General features: G+C 38.9%; 1 protein-coding gene across 2 annotated transcripts in view; it reads left to right on the top strand.

Annotated features, from left to right (window-relative positions):
• LOC128741770 (uncharacterized) overlaps positions 1-18,123 on the top strand; it is a 131,794-nt gene that overhangs the window by 21,311 nt on the left and 92,360 nt on the right. Inside the window, exon 1 of one of the 2 annotated variants that reach the window (XM_053837799.1) lies at positions 3,187-3,389. The exons of the other annotated variant lie outside the window; for it this stretch is intronic. The gene's annotated coding sequence lies outside the window, so the exon portion shown is untranslated. Of the gene's footprint in view, positions 1-3,186; positions 3,390-18,123 lie in introns of those variants that run through there. 2 annotated transcript variants of the gene reach the window in all.

The raw sequence follows: 18,123 nt of genomic DNA, 5'->3' as shown, positions 1-18,123 counted from the left end.
TTTTGTAACGATAATTGCTAACGATAGTGTTACCAAGCGCATGCAAGCTGTGCATCAGTTGCACCCCCGTGTGGGGTATGCAAATTAATTTACGGGATAGATGTCTTGTCCGTTCAACGAATACAGCATCCGATGCGAACAATTAGTTAAACGTCTATTGTCCTCGAATTTCGAGGCTGCCGATAGAAGGCAAAATCATCTTAAGGTTCTTTTACAAAGTGGCCTTCAAGTGGAGCAGTTGTGCCAGAAAAAGCTATCGAATTAGAAGCTTAAGGCGATGCCAAAGTGCATCAGTGAGTGTAAATTAAAAACTAGCTTAATAAGCAGTACGCTAATTAAATTTTATAATTTAGAAGCTGCTCCATCTAGAAATAATAAGGCTGTGTAAAAAGTTTAAGCTTAGCTTAGCTTAGCTTAGACTGATTGCACATATCAATGGTTGCACTCAGTGATTGACCCGAACCAGTGAAATTGCACAATGAATCAAGTGAATGAGGTTGGGAGTGACCGATCATCCTCACTGTGCAAAATTCAGTGACTCGATATATAAAGGGTCAATAACTGCGCCGGCCACGTCCTTGCAATCAGATGGGATTGGGGAAGGAGTGTTAGTGTAATCTTTGCTGTTTTTGGGACCGTGTTAACCTCTGCATCCCTGCAAAGATTACAGGAAGGAGTTGCGACTTGTTAGTAAGGCAGGTTTCGTTGGATCGGGATTCACCTTGATAAGTGATGTGATCGTTATTCTTTAAATTTATTTATTTTTTAAAACGATTAGTAGAATTATTACATATTTAAATATTTTTAAGTCGACAGTCAAGATAAGCCTGTTTAAGATATTTTAGTTTTGCGAACAGATTTATACCAGAAAATTTTTTTAACTTTGCTTGAAAATAGTGTAAACAACAGGCAGAGAATTGTTGGATCAAGGTACCGAATAAAATATGTTATCATTATTTGTAGCGAAATAAATTCCAAACCGCTGGTCGTAGGAAGTTTTGCTATAAGGTATCCGCGATTATGATTTGTTTCTATAAATAGAAGTTTTTTGAGGACATCGCGCGTATGAGTTATGGTGTATACATTAATCGTTTCGTTTACTACAGAGAATGAGCATGATGTACTGATATTGGATCCGCGTGTTTTAATAGTATATAGTCAATATGTATGAAAAAGATTGACTATCGGGTATCTTAAACTTCAATCAGCACAAAAGGAAAAGAATGTTGGTTATCGATTACTTTGCTAATCAGTTCACTCCAAAGACTCTGCGAATAAATTAGTATACTCAATGACTTGACCACCTATCAATTGATCTACTTGAAAATTGAGCATCACTATGTCCAGCCCAACCGCTGCTTATTTCGAAGACTGAGTTCTGGAGTCTTCGCTTATATCAATGTATCGCAATCATACTCCTAAACCGTTAAACAATGAATATGTTGGATGATTATAATCCCTTCTGTGGATCAAGCATTAGTACACAGTAGTAGAATTAAAGGATACAAACAACTCTCTGTCCCTCCTCCTTTTTTATTATTTGAATGTTATTTTGTTTTAATTACAAATAATAAATATTATATATAATGTACAATAATATAAACATATTGGGAATTTAGTCAAATTGGTTACACTGCCATAACTACTTGCGTATATACGGTACACCAGTAGTTGTGTTGACAAATTACAGCAGAAGATTAACTTGGATTTTGAGCGACGCACTTCCCGAATGTAAAATCATAGGCCTTGGGCTTTGGCCGAGAGGAGAGAATACTTTCGATAGAGTTCTTCAAATCTAATGATTATGCTTTGAGATTCACTGTCACTATGCCGATGTTAGCTTTATTCAATCAGACAAACCTATTTGTAATTTGCACAACGGTACGCGCCGCAACCAAACCAAAATCCCGTACATAGCACACACACCGGCTGCCCCCAGCGCAACCGTCTGCTATGAAAGAAGTCACCGTCAAAATTTCGCTTTCCTATGTGCGTTCTCACTGTTCCCGCAAAACGTTAAAAAAACTGCTATCACTCACACACTTATCCTAGGCCTCGTGCCAATACAGCCTTTTTCTATGATAGCCGAAAAAACTGGCGCTACGCCACCTTCACAGCATGCAAAAATCTTAATGCTTTGATTAAAGGAAACTATTCCCATTCAACCAAGGGGCAATAAACCCCTACCAACGGCACTCGATCTAAACATTTATTTGAGACAATAACTTAGCTGATATTTTGTTACACTCCGTCTCCGTCATCCAGCGCCTCTCGAGTTGCAGCGGCTGACGCCATGTAATTTAACAACGCCGATTCGCTCACAAACAACAAACTAGCTGCAAAAACACATGCACTTTTTTGCAGCCTAGTCTTTTCTTTATTAAGAAATCAGATAACTTCGCCGAATAACACATTCAATTCCGCGATACACAAGGATCTGCACAAGCGAACAGAAAACCTGTACATAAAACACGACCGCACTGGCTCCCACTTCGAAGCGAACTCAATAAGGCTGTGTAAAAAGTTTAAGTTAGAAAAACTACAGTACAGGTATGTATTTGTTGCGTGCGCTGCTCATCAGAAAAGTGAGACACGTGTTTTCGTTTCACTTTCGTCTGAAGGCAAACGATACCTTCAGACGAAGGTTTTTATCTCCGGCAGGTTCTTTTGATTATTTTCGCGACGCTCGAGAGAAGAGAAGCCATCTTGATAGCCAACACGTGGCCATCCCGATTCGTCCGTAGGAAAACCAACTCAATTTCTCCGAGTCAAGGGACACAATTGCTTAGCTGTCGAAGACGCTTCCGAATGGTGGCGTGATTTGTCGTGCTCACCGACTATCCACGTCCGTAAGGACCACAGCCACGGTTCTGAGCCAGTGGCTCCCGACGCTCTGTGATAGCAACGTGCAGGGGTGCTTGTCAAACACCCTGAGTTACTGGACACCGCTGTCCGGTTTACCGACACAAGTCGGTGAACATTCGTGCTCACCGAATTTGTACACGTCGTAAGGGCCTCCGTCAAACGCCCCGAACCATTGGCAGTGCAACTAACGTTTAGTATTCTCCGAGCGAACCACGTGGAATAAAGTTCCACCGTCATTGAATGACCTCCAGCTTGTAATCCTGCAACGGAGTTTCGTGATCGAGCATCCTGTATCGTGTAAATATTGTATGGACAAAGTCCGGCCACAAAGTGGCAGTTGCTTCAGTCATCGTCTGCTATTGCCATTATCGACCCCACATAGAAAGAGCGGCCTCATTCGTCGGTCCCGTTCAGCTACCAACGCATACTACAGTGCAACGATGCAACTCCGACGTAGATCAACGTGTCATACATCACAACTTGAATCATAACCAGCGATGCACGCACGTCAGATGAAAATATATGTAAGTTTATAATTATGATTTAGACAAGATAAGATTCCATACATGCACATTATATGATTGTAACATGAGTCAGTGAGCATTATGACTATTCAGTGAGCGAAGTCCATTTTGTAGATTTCACCTTGAGTTTCGGGTTCCAGATTCCTCTAAGTTGAGTATATTTTGGTCGTATCGTTCGCTTTTCGTTGAATGAACGAGAGGATCGTACCCAGTAAACCCGCCCTGAAATTGGTTGTTACTAATTTGAGTGCAAGTAAAAGCAAGTTGTAAGAGGAAATATTATTCTATAACATATACATTGCGTAGTAAAGGTCTAGTTTATAGGTTTTTGAACTATACATAAATTCCTGTAATGCCATTCTTTTTGATTCACATCAATAAAGTTTACATTGGGTTCATTTTACTGGCGGTAAATAAGTTTTTATACTGTTTAATTAGCTTTTATCATGATTTTTGGGGAAAATAGGGCAAAATGGATCACTTCCCGAAGTCTGCGCAGGATGAAACCATCACCAATCGATTTCCTGCATATTGTACATAGGAATATGTAGGTATCTTGTAAGATTCCAAACCAGCGGATTCTAATTCTTGGGATTACGAGCTCGTTTTTGTCCATTGTGCGTCGTTACAAATTTACATGTAATTTCGTTAATATTTGATGGATTGGCATAAAATTGTCTGTGTCCATCTATCTATCTATCTATCTTCTTCTTCTATCTATCTTCTTCTTCTATATATATAAAAGTGAGCGTGAGTTTGTATGTTCCACCATAACTCCAGAACGTCTTGACCGATCGCCACCAAACATGGCACACATATTCCTTGATATACGGGAATCATAAGAGGGGGGTCGTAACAGGGGGGGAGGCCATAACTCCGAAATGCCTGGACGGTTCTTCACCAAGCTTGGCATACATGTTCCTTGACATATGGGTAGGTAGCTGTAGATTTGTCAGATTAACTCCACACTGTTTGAATGATTACCCCTCTACTCAAGTAGAGTCTGCCAGCAACACTTTGCACTAATGATCGAACACTTTTTATACGGGTCACTTTGATTCTGTGCATAATTACACTTGACAAACCTACAGCTGCGAGCATTGCAGTTTAATGTTTCGTATTGTGTTTTTTTCTGTTGTACGGATAAATGGTTACAGTCATGTGGACGGAACTCCCCGCTTCTTGTCAGCAACCTCCGGTCATCAACTCCCGCTTTTGTCCCACCATCACTTAAGAGGAGAACCGTGCAAACATTTCGGAGCCTCACCCTGTTATGAACCCCGCCCCCTTTTGTCAACTCCTTCAGTTCTGATTCCCTTATGTCAAGGAACATGCCAAGTTTGATAAACAACGGTCAAGGCGTTTCGGAGTTATGGTATCCTCCCTTATCAGTCCCCCCTCTTTGTCAACCGCTGGTGCTGATTCCCTGATGTCAAGGAACATGTGCGCCAAGTTTGACGAATAACCGTCAAGGCATTTCGGAGTTATGGCCTCCCCCCTGTTACGACCCCCCTCTTATCAACTCCCCAGTGCTGAATCCCGTATATCACGGAATATGTGTGCCATGTTTGGTGGCGATCGGTCAAGGGGTTCTGGAGTTATGGTAGAACATACAAACTCACACTCACTTTTATATATAGAAGAAGAAGGAGAAGAAGAAGAAAAAGAAGAAGAAGAAGAAGAAGAAGAAGAAGAAGAAGAAGAAGAAGAAGAAGAAGAAGAAGATAGAAGAAGAAGAAGAAGAAGAAGAAGGTAGAAGAAGATAGATAGATTGTAACGGTAGAGAATAAAATCAACGCGCCATCGAATTTTTCAATATTTGAAAACGAGTTGTTTTAACAAAATAAATATAAATAAATAAACCTCGTGTTTTGTCTTGACCTTTGTAATATGAAAAAACTGTAGAAAAAAGTCGAAAAACGGAGCAAAAAAGTGAAAAACCAAAGAAAAGGGACTGAAAGGGACAAAAATACCGGACAGGAAAAGAAGAAAAAGAGGTAACAGAGAGTAAAAAAAAGTAAAATGAAAGGGAACAAGAGGGAAAACGAGAAAAATAGAGGGAAGACGGGAAAGAAAAGAAAACATGTCTGAAAAGGTGCGAAAACGAGGATGAAAACGAAGGCAAACGAGATAAGAAAGGAAAAATAGAAGAAGGAGAGAGAGAGAGAGAGAGAGAGAGAGAGAGAGAGAGAGAGAAAGAGAGAGAGAGAGAGACCCGATAGAGGAAATGAGAAAAAGTAGTCAAACGGAATATATAACGAAAATGCTGGCACAAAATGGGAATGAGATAGGAAAATGAGATAGAAAAAGAAGAAACCAAAAGAAACAGAAGAAACGGGTCAAAGGAAAAGATACAACTGGAGAGAGAGAGGCGAAAAACGGGACATAAAAAAGGAAAATCGGAGAGTAAAGGGTAAAAAGGGAGCCAAAACCAGAATAAACGTGACCGAAAAGGATAAAATGCGGGGCATCTAAATTAACAAACGGTACAAACGAAGACGAAAAACGAGAAAGAAAGGAGATAAAAAGGGTTAGTAAAAAATAAAAGCTGGAAACGAAAAAAAGAAGACGGGAATGCAAAGACAAAATTAATGGGTAAAAAGAATAGGGAAATAGGATTGTAAAGAAGAAAATATTAGATAGGAAATGACGAAAAACCGAACAATAAAACAGAAAACACTGAACAGAAAAAAGGTGACGAGAGAAAAAGAGGAAAAATGAAAAAGAAGAAAAATGAAAGCAAAAACAAAGAAAATGGTACAAAAAAACAAGATTTAAGGCCGATTTACAGCTCAATTTCAAGTATAATTTAATTCCAATTTAAAGTCAAATTTAAACTCTAATTTTCAGTTCAATTTCTAGTACAATTTAAATTCCAATTTCAAGTCTGATTTCAAATTTAATTTCAAATCCAATGTTAAGTCTAATTTTAATCCAGTTTAGTCAAATTTAAACTCTAATTTTCAGTTCAATTTCATATACAATTTTAACTTCCAATCGAATGAAAACTTCAATTCTCTTTTAAGATCGATTTCAAGTCTAATTCCAAGTAAGGTTTCCAAACCTAATTACTCCAAATTTAAGTATAATTTCAAATCCAATTTTATGCTCAATTTCCAATTCAATTTGATATAAATTTTCTTGTGCAGTTTGAAGTCTAACTTTTAGCCCAATTTCAATTTTGATGCTAATTCCAATTGCATCCGAAATTTAAAAGTTTTCAACCTAATCGGTATTTTTGTAATCAGTAATCATAGATTCGCTATCCTATGATTATTGGATTTCTCAGGCTAAAACATTTTTCTGAAAGGTCCGGTACCTCACGTTTTGTTTATGTCTAGGCACGCTAGTGGATGCCGTTACGACGACTGTCGGCTAGAAAATCCTAGGTGAAAAGGGTTTTTTTAAACCACTAGCATCCCAAAAAGACGCAGCACGCAGCAGAGTTCGCAGTGGCAGAAGGGATTTAATTGCGGAGAAAGGCAAAAGCGAGCCGCTCAAGGATAAACTCGGTCAGTTATAGACCGCCGTACTAGATAGATATCACGGGGTGGATAATACAGAAGATTTGATCTTAGTTTAATCGAACGTTACTGGGAACATTTTAAGACATCATCAAACGAAAAGTGAAGCCTTGTGACAAAATATGTTGTCACATTTTAAGTTAAATTATATTGTTCTTGTCAGATCATTGACTGGTCACTGCAGAGTTAATTGTCATATGGTTACGATCCGGCGTGTTCATTGGGTCAGTGGCACGACCACGATGGGCAAAATTGGGCATAAATCTGCCGCACAATTGCGAGGAACATGACGCTCGAGCCACAAATGCTGATAATGCGTTCGAAAAGGCAGAAGATTATTTTAGTTGAAAGTCATGTTTTCTGTATTCAAATTACCAACTTAACTGACAGTGAAGATTCATTTTAAAGTACAACGTACCGTTTTCGTCCCCGTCTAGCCTCTGCAATGTGTCCAATTAAAGTTTACCGGTTCGAGTGGTAAAGTTCGATTGGATTTACGCGAGGATAGATACAGTTCGTTCAGCTTTGTGCCTATTTTCAACAACGGTTCTCATCGTCGTCCGCTGACGAGGCAGTCCAATTAAAAATCTACAGGCTGTTGTTGTTCTTTTCAATTCGAAACGTGCCCTCCATTGCGCACTACTGAGTATTTGCAGTCCTGTTTAGAGCTGGAGAACTGGGAATACCCCCCACCGAATCCATGGACCGACCGGTTGGGTTAGGTTGGGATTGGTTATCTTTTCCAGCGAATCTGACTGGAAGCGGAAAAGTAATGTTGGAGTCGGTAGAAATGCCAGGTTGTTTTGAATCAGTCTGCATCCTGATTTGATATCTGCAGTTACTGTTGTTCTAGTGCTGTATGCAGCGGTGCTTGGAAAATTACCAGCCAAACACAGGCTTTTCATTTGCTAAATGATGAGGAGAAAAAAAGCGTTTGTTTATGAGAATATGTTGAAGCAGAAAAAAACGATTGATTTTTCCACGTTTTTTACCGATTTGGCGCTAACTAGCCTGGTTAATTTTATTTTACTAAACAGGACCGTGGGCTGATTTGGTACAATTTTTTCGAAATAAAAATTATTTTCTCTATTTTTCTTTGCAAAATTACTTCGTCAATGTTTTACCCAATTTGATTTAATCTCTTTGAAAGTTTTCCATAAAGCTTGTTTCAAAGCCTGTGTTTTGCAAACATACTAGGAATAAATATGTGAAGAGTGATAAAAGGTTATTCCAAAAGCAGTACGATATAAATCTTTTAGTTTCCGTTGGTAATGTTCGTATCACAAGATCACAAGTTGTGTACATCGGAAATGTCTGTACGGTAGAGTTAAAAGTACTTCAAATTAATTTACGACCGTTTCCACGACCGGTGCTGATAAAATTACAATAAATTCCGCTGGGTGACACTCAATTGTAATTACCATAATAAATTGCAAATTGATTCGATGCAGAATGCGTATCGGGCAGTTGACATGCACTTTCACAATCATGAGCGTGCTACATACATACGTTCTACAGTGCTGGTAGATGCCTACAATGACTACCTCCGACGCTCAAAATAAACTTGCCGCATAAAAAGTATGAAAATTACCCAATTTGAATTGTTCGGTAGAAAATTGATGTCAAATATGCAAGCGCTCGGACTGATCACAGATAAGCAGATGTTGCAGATTAAAATGAATCACAAAATGCAGGTAGTAATGATTTACTCAGTATATTTGGTATAAACTTTATACGTCAATTTTTACACCATAAAACGTAGCAATATTTATTTTAATGAAAAGAGTAAACACGTGATAAATCGCATACCTGTGTGAGTAATCCAATTCCAGGATGTCGGTGTGTCACTAGCAACAATGTGCATTCATTGTCGTGGAGAATAAGTTTGCCTATGTGGACAGGCTGGCAAATTGTGAGATGTTAATTGCATTACTGAACAATGAAATGGTGTTATATATGGCAGCAAATAAAATTGAAGCCAACATAAATGGATTCATGTAAATTTGACTTATCAGCCATGAATGTTTATCTCTTGTGAAAAATCATTGGAACTATGATTCAGCACATTGTTCGTCGGTCCTCACTGTGGCACAACGAATGAGAAAATAATCACATATGTGTGGTTCGTAAATGTCCTCGAACACACATACGCACACCCACAGATACTGTAATGATGATTACAGTTTCTTTATGGTTGTTTATTTTGCGTCTCCATCAGATCGTCCAGGGAGGCGATTCCTTGTGGGAGTTTAATCAATCGAACCATTGGCTAATGCGTCGTTACTATATAGACGACCTTACTTTCTTAGTCAAATCAATTTATCGGTTTGAAATGTGTTTTACTACACCTTAAACAAAAGTGTTTTGTCTAAAATGGAATATCTAATATGATAACGAAACAACTATATAAAAATTCGAGGTGACAACTTTTTTTAGAAAAATGAACTAAAAGTGTTCTGATTTCAAACATTGTCAAACATTGTTTATCTCAAAAATTCCAAAATTCTAATTCAACACATTATTCTGAAAGTTCTCTTATATCGGCACCTAGAACTACGGCTTACTGAAAGGTGGGATATCATTTCGAAAAATCTAAAACTAAGCGCGGTCAGGTGTCGAGCGCTAATAACCCGGTCATTTCTCAATCGTTCTTGGGCCACCAAGCCATGAGAATAAACCCACGCTAAAGTCACTTTGACATCGAATGGATTGATTCTACTAACTTTTGAACTCACGACCATTCGCTTGTCAAAGCAGACTCGGTAACCTTGCGGTCTTTCAGTGGGAAAACATTATGGAGATTGAATACCATACAAAAAAACTATTGGATCCCTTTGATCCTTTTCTCATCTGCTCCGCCAGGCACCGTACTAACCCCAGTGACGACTTTCTTGTCGGTCAACTTGGATGCGAATTCGTCACTAATGGAACCATTGTTTCTGCGAGTAGCGTTGTCACTTCACTACCTACCTTGATGGATGCCTGCAAGCATCTTGGAAGGATCCAATCCCCTCGGCATAGTCGACATTATTCCTACAAGCACTATGCAGTTGTCCCGGCCACGTACTCGAGAATGGAGAGGGGTCTTTCAACAAGTTATCGCAGGCAAGTCCTATTAATAGGAGACGACTGCCTTATTTCTAACTTTTATACGTTCAATTATCGCCACGGTGCTCCAAATAGCATTATTATCAAACAAAATTCTCCATAAAATCCGAGTATACCAGTCGATTTGTATTACTTTCCACCATCTTCAGTCAAAATTTTAAAAAAATCGTAGGCACAGTTTTGGAGAAACGGCCATTTAATGTCAAAAAGGCATAAATCTCGTAGCAAAAGACAAAATACATATACAATTGCGCTTATTTTATCACACAATGATTTGAAATAATCATACTGCTGCCATTATCATAAAAAGAACATCATGTTCTGCACTACAACAAAAGTTAATGTAAGATTTATTTTATTGAGATAGAGTAAGGTGGGGCAAAAGTCCGTTTCAAGGATTTATCAGTGCCGATTCCGCATAATTTGACAACATTAATATGGACTTGACATGCTTTGACAGCTTAAAGTCCATCATATATATTTACTATTTACGAATCATAATTGCAGAGTTAAATGGAAATGTTCAATTAGTGCGGTTTGGATGTTTTATTTTGTAATACGGGAAACGCGATATAAACATAGTTGAAGCAGCATTTCACATTACTCAAGCATCTCTTTTGAAAATGCGATGAGAAAAATTTACAAAATATATTTCTATTTTACATAATTTAATCAAATCCTGCCAAGCACCAAATGGGACAAAAGTGCAATTCAATTAGTGTATTAGCAAGTGCACTAATTTCATAAATTCAAACTTCGAACTTTTGCCTCGCGGTCAACGCACTTTTTCCGTGCTAATGGCAAAAGTGCGATTCGGCACCTGATCAGAAAAATGATGAATTTTAATACTATTGCTCCAGATGATTTATAGCTGAATGTGAAGATGTTAAGTTGTTACATCAATATTAAATATAGTTTACTGTTGTGCTTCATTTCATGAAAATTGAAGACAACTTCAAATGTCGCACTTATGCCCCACCTTACTCTAATGGATAATCACGAAGAAAATCGTAGGAAAGTTTTACGAAAAATAAAAATGCCCACTAGCGTGGCAAAAGTTCGTTTGAATCCAATTCATAATTACCAAAGCATTATTTACTTGTCCATGAGGGGTTAGTCCCGACGTAGTGATTAGCATTCACGCCGATGACCTGGGTTCAAATCCCAACCCCGCAGAAGTCACGAATGACCCAAGCTGGTTAAAGTGACTATAATCTAACAAAAAAAACTTGTCCATGAATCGCACTTTTGCTCCGCCCGTGAATCGCATTTTTGCCCTACAAGACGTTTTAAGGGGTTTGATCAAATTATGGAAATAGAAATATATTTTGAGAATTTCTCTCACCGCATTTTTAAAAAAGGTATTTGAGTGATACGAAACGCTGCTGCAATGTTTCAACAAGCAATAGCCTTCATATCAACAGGAGCCGTATTTGCCATATAACGAAATATTACATCAAAACCGCTCCAAAGTAACATTTACACTCAATTCAGCAATTATGCTTCATAAACAACAAATGTTTACGATAAATTCAAGCTGTCTCATGAGATAGCTACTGCAGTATTCGACTATTCATACTAATGTTGTCAAATTACGCGCAATCTGCACTGATAAACCATTGAATCACACTTTTGCCCCTCTTTACTCTATATATATTCACAAATATGCAGTTAATTAAAGCCAAATTCATTAATACATGAGAAAAAATTGGAAAACTTCTTTTAGTACTACAATATTTTATGTCTAAAGCTTGCCACTCACTAAAGAAGGCTACAAGTCCTAGCCAAAACGGCTTGTAGCCTTCTTTAGTGAGTGGCAAGCGACTTTACATAATAATTTATTATTATTATTCAAAACTCATTAAGTCATTCATATTTCCATTATATTGCATGCAGCACATCTCAAAAATATTAAAATATTTGGTACTCTTGTGCGCACTAAACAAGCGTATTTGTATAGCTATTGCGTCAATTTTCTTATGATTTATGCTCTTTTCATTTTAAAAGGGCATATCTCCAAAACCGTGCCTACGATTTTTTTTTAAATTTCACCCAAATATAGTGGTAAGTGCTACAAATCGGCTGGTGTACTCAGATTTCATGGAGAATTTTTTTTGATAAAAACGCTATTTGGAGCACCGTGATCGCACAATAAACAGCGTTGGAGACGATCAACTGGTTGCCTTCACTAAGCAACCGATCGCTGGATGATGCGCACTCTCCATGGAATCATAAGAGACTTTGCCCCACGCAGAATCCACTCTGCTTTGGCCAAACGTTGTTGGGCTTCGGAATAGCGTAAACTCCGCAACGTAGGGTATTTTTCTAATTCCCGTCGTAATAAGTAAAGCCATTTTAATTTTCATCATTTGTTGGATGGATTTAATGAATACTCCAAAAGTTCTTGTGCCGATTTGACTAAAACACACTTACCTTCCGATCCATGAACTTTGAAATCACTGAAAAGCGACTATTATAGCGTATTATTGAAATTACGCAACTGACATTATTTCTAAAATACGTCGTACCGTTTTAAAATCCGTCCATCAAAATTTTTCATCGTCCGAACTAAAAATCACAACAATGTTTACGAAGCTAACGCGCATGTATTTGTGTAAAACGGCACGACAAATGTTATTCTACAAAATTTCTGCAGGTCAGGCAAGTTTTCCCGGCTGTAGAATAACGACAATGCTTTGCGTGAGTTATTTTCATTTATGAACGACGGAAATTAAAACGATTAGTCAACATTGTCTTCTTCGTCGCACGAAAAACGTAGGAAATTTGGCTGGTAGGACTTCTTTAATGATAAAAAGTATTTAAATAGATCTCAGCTCACTTTGATTGATCGCATGTGATAGACAACAAACTAAAATATTAGGGAATAACTAGTTTTGCTTTGTGTGTCATAAAAATGCTGATATTTTTAATAATTTGTGTTGGATAGGACGGGAATAGGCAATTACGACGATGTGGCAACATACCCTACACAAAAAATCTCGGAAACGGTTCTTCCTTTTTAAAATCAGAATTAGTTCGAGCATCCTTCGACGAGGCTGAATCAAGAAACACCAAAAACAACCCATGACTCCTACGTTTCAAGGATTCAGTCCAGCATTACACAGAATCCTGCAGGTTTCTGCGGTTATACTAGGAAGCTTAAACAGGAGCGACTGCATTCCTAAATCTGTTCACTATATGATGTCACGGACGCTTGCACAAGAAGGAGCGCCGCAGGTATCTGCATCGTTCTTCGAAGCCATGTATAGCAGAGCAGTATCAGTGCAGAATGTCAACTGTTTTTCTCAAGTATAAGCACCAAAGGTTGGAAAATTCGCAAAATGAAAATACACACAAATCATCTGCAAACGATTTTGTCGTGAGATAACAGAGAAGCGAATGGTTCAATTCACTTAGAACTAATGAGAAACATACATTCACATACATACGAATATCGTGTGCAACGCAAAAGTGCGAAATAACATCTTCTGCTACTTCTAAAGTAACCAACATTACATTAAACTATTCTCTTTTCATGGTGTTATTATTTTGAGTACTTTTTGGCGTCTCCAGGCATCCAGTACCCGCCAATTCAGCCACACTCAATGTTCAATATTCGCGACTACGATGGTAATGTGCTGCCACTTAAGTTTAGTCTATGAATGAAGTAAGGATAGGAATTTGTTAGGAGGAGTCCAACAAACAGAGCGATTTTAGGCCATACTTCATTCACACTCACAAATGGGCAGTTCCATGAGTCTAAAAGATAGAGTATAGCTTCGTAGTCGTGAATTCAATTTTTGAACGAAGTCCGATGTTCACAATAAGGTTATGTTCGTGTTAAAATTCAAAGCCGATGGATGCATTATCGGCGAAGCAAGTGAATAGTGTATGTTCATGAGGGACGTTCATCGATTCAGGTAATCATTTTTTCATGAATTCTCCAACCACTGACACACGACTTCAATCTCTTTGCTATTCAAATTTACACAGATGATATAATCGGTACTTTAAATGACTTAAATATTGACAAAGGGCAACAACATTCCTCCAGTGCCAGTGCTTCTGTGCTGAAAGTCTCGCGGTACCGCTTGCACTGATTTTCAATCGTTAGCTGAGTAGAAAATCATTTCCGTCTTCTCGGAAATCGGCCTATATTAGGTACTCCGATCTCAAATCGGGTAATCACAGCTGTGTCTTGCATCTCTGTCATCTGCAAAAACTTTCGACTTTGTACCACATATTGAAGCATATGTGTCTTCGTAATTGGTTACAGAATGGGCTCTGCTGCTCGTATTTGACGGATCGCACTGAGTACATTGTCATGAGGTCCGTTCGCTCTCGAATATTTTTATTCCTTCCGGCGTACCCCAAGGAAGTGTACTCAGACCATTACTGTTCAATATCTTCGTAAATTGGATGCATTTATGTTGTCTCTCGTACTACGGTTCGCGGAGGAATTGAAGGTTTGGCGAGTAATACTGTTATGTCGAATTTGTCTATTCAATCCGGATTGGAATTGGATGAACTTTTTGTGTTCATTTGCTCCTATCTGACAGATAAAATTCATCCAGTTTCAACCCGGATTGAATAAACAAATTCGACATTAGTTTCGACACTGTCAGAGGAGGAGTTATATTACAATTAGAATTTTCGAAAAATTGATTTTCTTTACAAAAAAAATCGGACATAGCCTAACTTTAGGCAATTTATTCAAGAGGTTGAAATTTAAAAAATCGAATTGAAATAAAATAAGACAAATGTTAAAATTTTGCCTCTCAGTTGGCATCGAGGTATATTTTGTGTTCGATTCTCGGCTGGGGGAGGCTAAAAGAGTCCATAGGTTTGACAAGCTGACTAGAGATGGTCGGGTAAGAAAATTTGAATACCCGAACCCGATCCGTACCCGATTGAGAAAAAAAATTAAAAACCCGTATCCGACCCGAACCCGCAGGTTTATTTTTGTTGATAGCCGAACCCGATCGGAACCCGTCGAGTATGGGTACGGGCCCGGGTACCTGACCATCTTTAGTGTTAAATGTGATCAATAGAGATACCCGACCCGACCCGTACCCGATTTCAACAACAAAAATTAAGAAACCGTACCTGACCCGAACCCGCAAATTATTTTTGTTTCAATACCCGAACCTGACCAGAACCCGGTGGGTACAGGTGCGGGTTTCGGGTAAATTTTCCGCTACCCGACCATCGCTAAAGCTGACAACTTATCCTGCATACTTTTCGAAATCGTTTTAAGGGGCTGATTCGATGAGCAGATATCAAAACAAGAAGTTTAATTTTCAGCAAATGTAGCAAACTTGTTAGCTACGCAGACTACGCGCTTTGATATTAAAGCCGGAAACTTTGCCACGGCAGAGGCCATTTGCGGCTAGACTGAAAGCGGAGGCTAGGAGGATTGAGCTTAAAATAAATGCGTCGAAGACCGAATACATGCATAGTAGAGGCTCAAAATGGAAACGAGACCATGGTGCACTTGTCGCGAACGGTAGTTGTAGACAGCAACGAACCAGAAGTGGTAGATGAGTTCGTATATATGTTCGTACACAAATGAGGAGATCCAGCGACGTATTCAAGCAGGACATCGAGCCTACTTCGCCCTTCGCAAAACGGCATGATCAAGAGGCATAAAACGCCGTATGAAGCTGATAATGTACAACCCTCTACTAGACCAATAGTTTCGATGGATTTGATAATGCGCACTGACAACATACGCGTCTTTGCGGACGATATTTAGTGGAGTACAAGCCGATAGTGAAGAGTGGTGGAGGTGCATGATTCAATAGCAATAGACTCTACTTGAGGAGATTACTAACGGATTTGGCGATAATAATTTATTATTATTATTTAATTTATTATTTAATTATTACAAAAAATCCATCTGCCTGTTTGTCTTAATGAATAAAATAATTCTGGCTTCTAGTGAAAACATTGACTAGTCGCTCTCGAAAAACATGAACTGGAACATTGAAGTCAAATAACTCATAAACTTCATTGAAATGTTGGCACATAATTCTGACAGGTTCATGAGCTCCAAATTGGCGGTTCCGCGGCTCTAGGTACAGAAAATTCCTTTGACGTAACTGCCTAACAGGAGCATATATGTTCAACTGCTCCAGTAGGGAAGGACAGTCCACTTGGTTGGATAGAAGCTTCGCAGCGAAAACAGCTTGGGCAATTCGTCGTCTTAACTCCAAAGGCTGAATACCAAGAAGTCGGCAGCGATCTTCGTATGATGGCAGATTCAGCGGGTCACTGCAAGGCAAATGGCGAAGCGCGTAGCGGATAAATTTCTTCTGCACCGTTTCTATTCTGTTGCACCAGTTGGCGTGAAATGGGCACCAAACAACAGAATTAGTTTCTAGGATCGATCTCACAAGGGAGCAATAGAGCGATTTAAGGCAGAGAGGATCACGAAACTCATCAGCAATTTTGAAAATAAATCCAAGCTGGCGGTTAGCTCTTGAGATGATACTTTCATAGTGGTTCCTGAATGTTAGCTCGTTGTCTAGCACCACTCCCAGCACCACACCACTTCACATCGATTGGAGAAGCAGTTGGAAACAGTAGATCCTACTTTGACACATAAGCATAAGCATAAGCATAGGATACCGCCCGTGTGCTGCTACTCCGTTATTGACCACGACCGATGAAATTTGTGCTGGAAAAAGCATGCTTGGGACAACACACTGTTCCTCATTGTGCAACCTTATCAGGTCCCTGCATGCTGATCAATACCGACGCCGGCAACGTCCGAATGGGGGTCCTGGTGGAATTGGAAGGAATGTTAGTCCAATACTTGTTGATTACTAACGGATTTGGCGATAATCTACGATTAGTCGGTAAGCTATGCTGAACCGGAAACGTCGTAAGGAAAACGGTTCTTTTCAACAACTCCGCCGGCACCCAGAACAGAAGGACTTAACGTGCGATATGGCTCGACCAGGTTTAAAACGACCTTTTTTTAATTTTTAAATAAAATACTACAACTTTAGAAACGTCTGAGAAATGGGCGACGAGTAACCCAAGAACAAGTTGAATGAAGCTTAAAGCAGCACGAAGCACCCCAGCTATAAGCTGCTGACGACGACGACGAGGATCGTGCAACCAGCCCCGCAAATTTTATTGTGTTCAAAACCAGGACCATTGTTTCATTGTCGAGTGACGATTTGCAATTGAAGGTTACGTTATCGGGCCCTGCTCTTAACTGTGAAATTTCAAGCTTGATGTATAGAACAAATTTTCCTCTAGGGGGAAGGGGGGACCCCCAACCACCCACCCCGTCGCTTTACCCATTAGAACCTGTTCTCATTTCCCCTACAACCCCGTGAAAATCATAAATCATTCCAAAAAATGCGGTACCATAGATGATTTTCATGAGTTTATCCGAAATGAAAAATACTAAAGCGTCATGAAAGTATTTCGAATTATATCGTGTTTGATCCAACCTTTTTGTTTTAAATTTGAACGCATTACAAAATGCCGAATAATCAAACGTAAGTCAGCTTTTAGTTTAAATTAACTTTAAACTTTCCTCAAAATTTACATCAACGAATAAAGTGGATAAAGTGTGGACCTCTCGTACCAAACGCACCTTATGTTATCGATTTACAATCGTTTCTCGTCAAAAACTGACAGATGATGCCAAAGGACAACAGCTCTCTTAACACATCAGAGCTCCACCCAATCGAGAAATATTGGGCTATCGTTGAAAAGACCCCCAGAAACCACTATTGGAAGCGAAAAGCATTGTAAGCACATTGGTTGTTGGGGGCAACGAGGTGGCTGGCTGTACATAATCTAATGGCAGGAAACTAAAGGTCACGTAATTCGGAACCAATCAACTGTAAGCTATGCTATGAAGCTATGAATAATGTTTCTGTATTTTATGCTAATTATACACACTTCAAGAAAAATAATAAGATTTTTAAAATAGAATATTTAATATATTTATGCATTCTTGTTTAACCAGATTTTGAAAAAATCTTCAGCATCATTATTTAATTGCTGTAATGTTTAATGTGTTAAATTTAATGCTCTTTATTTTCAACTAAATTAACCCCCATGTTACCTTTAGCATCATT

The sequence above is a fragment of the Sabethes cyaneus genome, chromosome 3 (assembly GCF_943734655.1).
Source record: "Sabethes cyaneus chromosome 3, idSabCyanKW18_F2, whole genome shotgun sequence".
In the NCBI taxonomy this organism is placed as follows: Eukaryota; Metazoa; Arthropoda; class Insecta; order Diptera; family Culicidae; genus Sabethes; species Sabethes cyaneus.
This window is presented reverse-complemented; position numbering and strand designations above follow the sequence as displayed.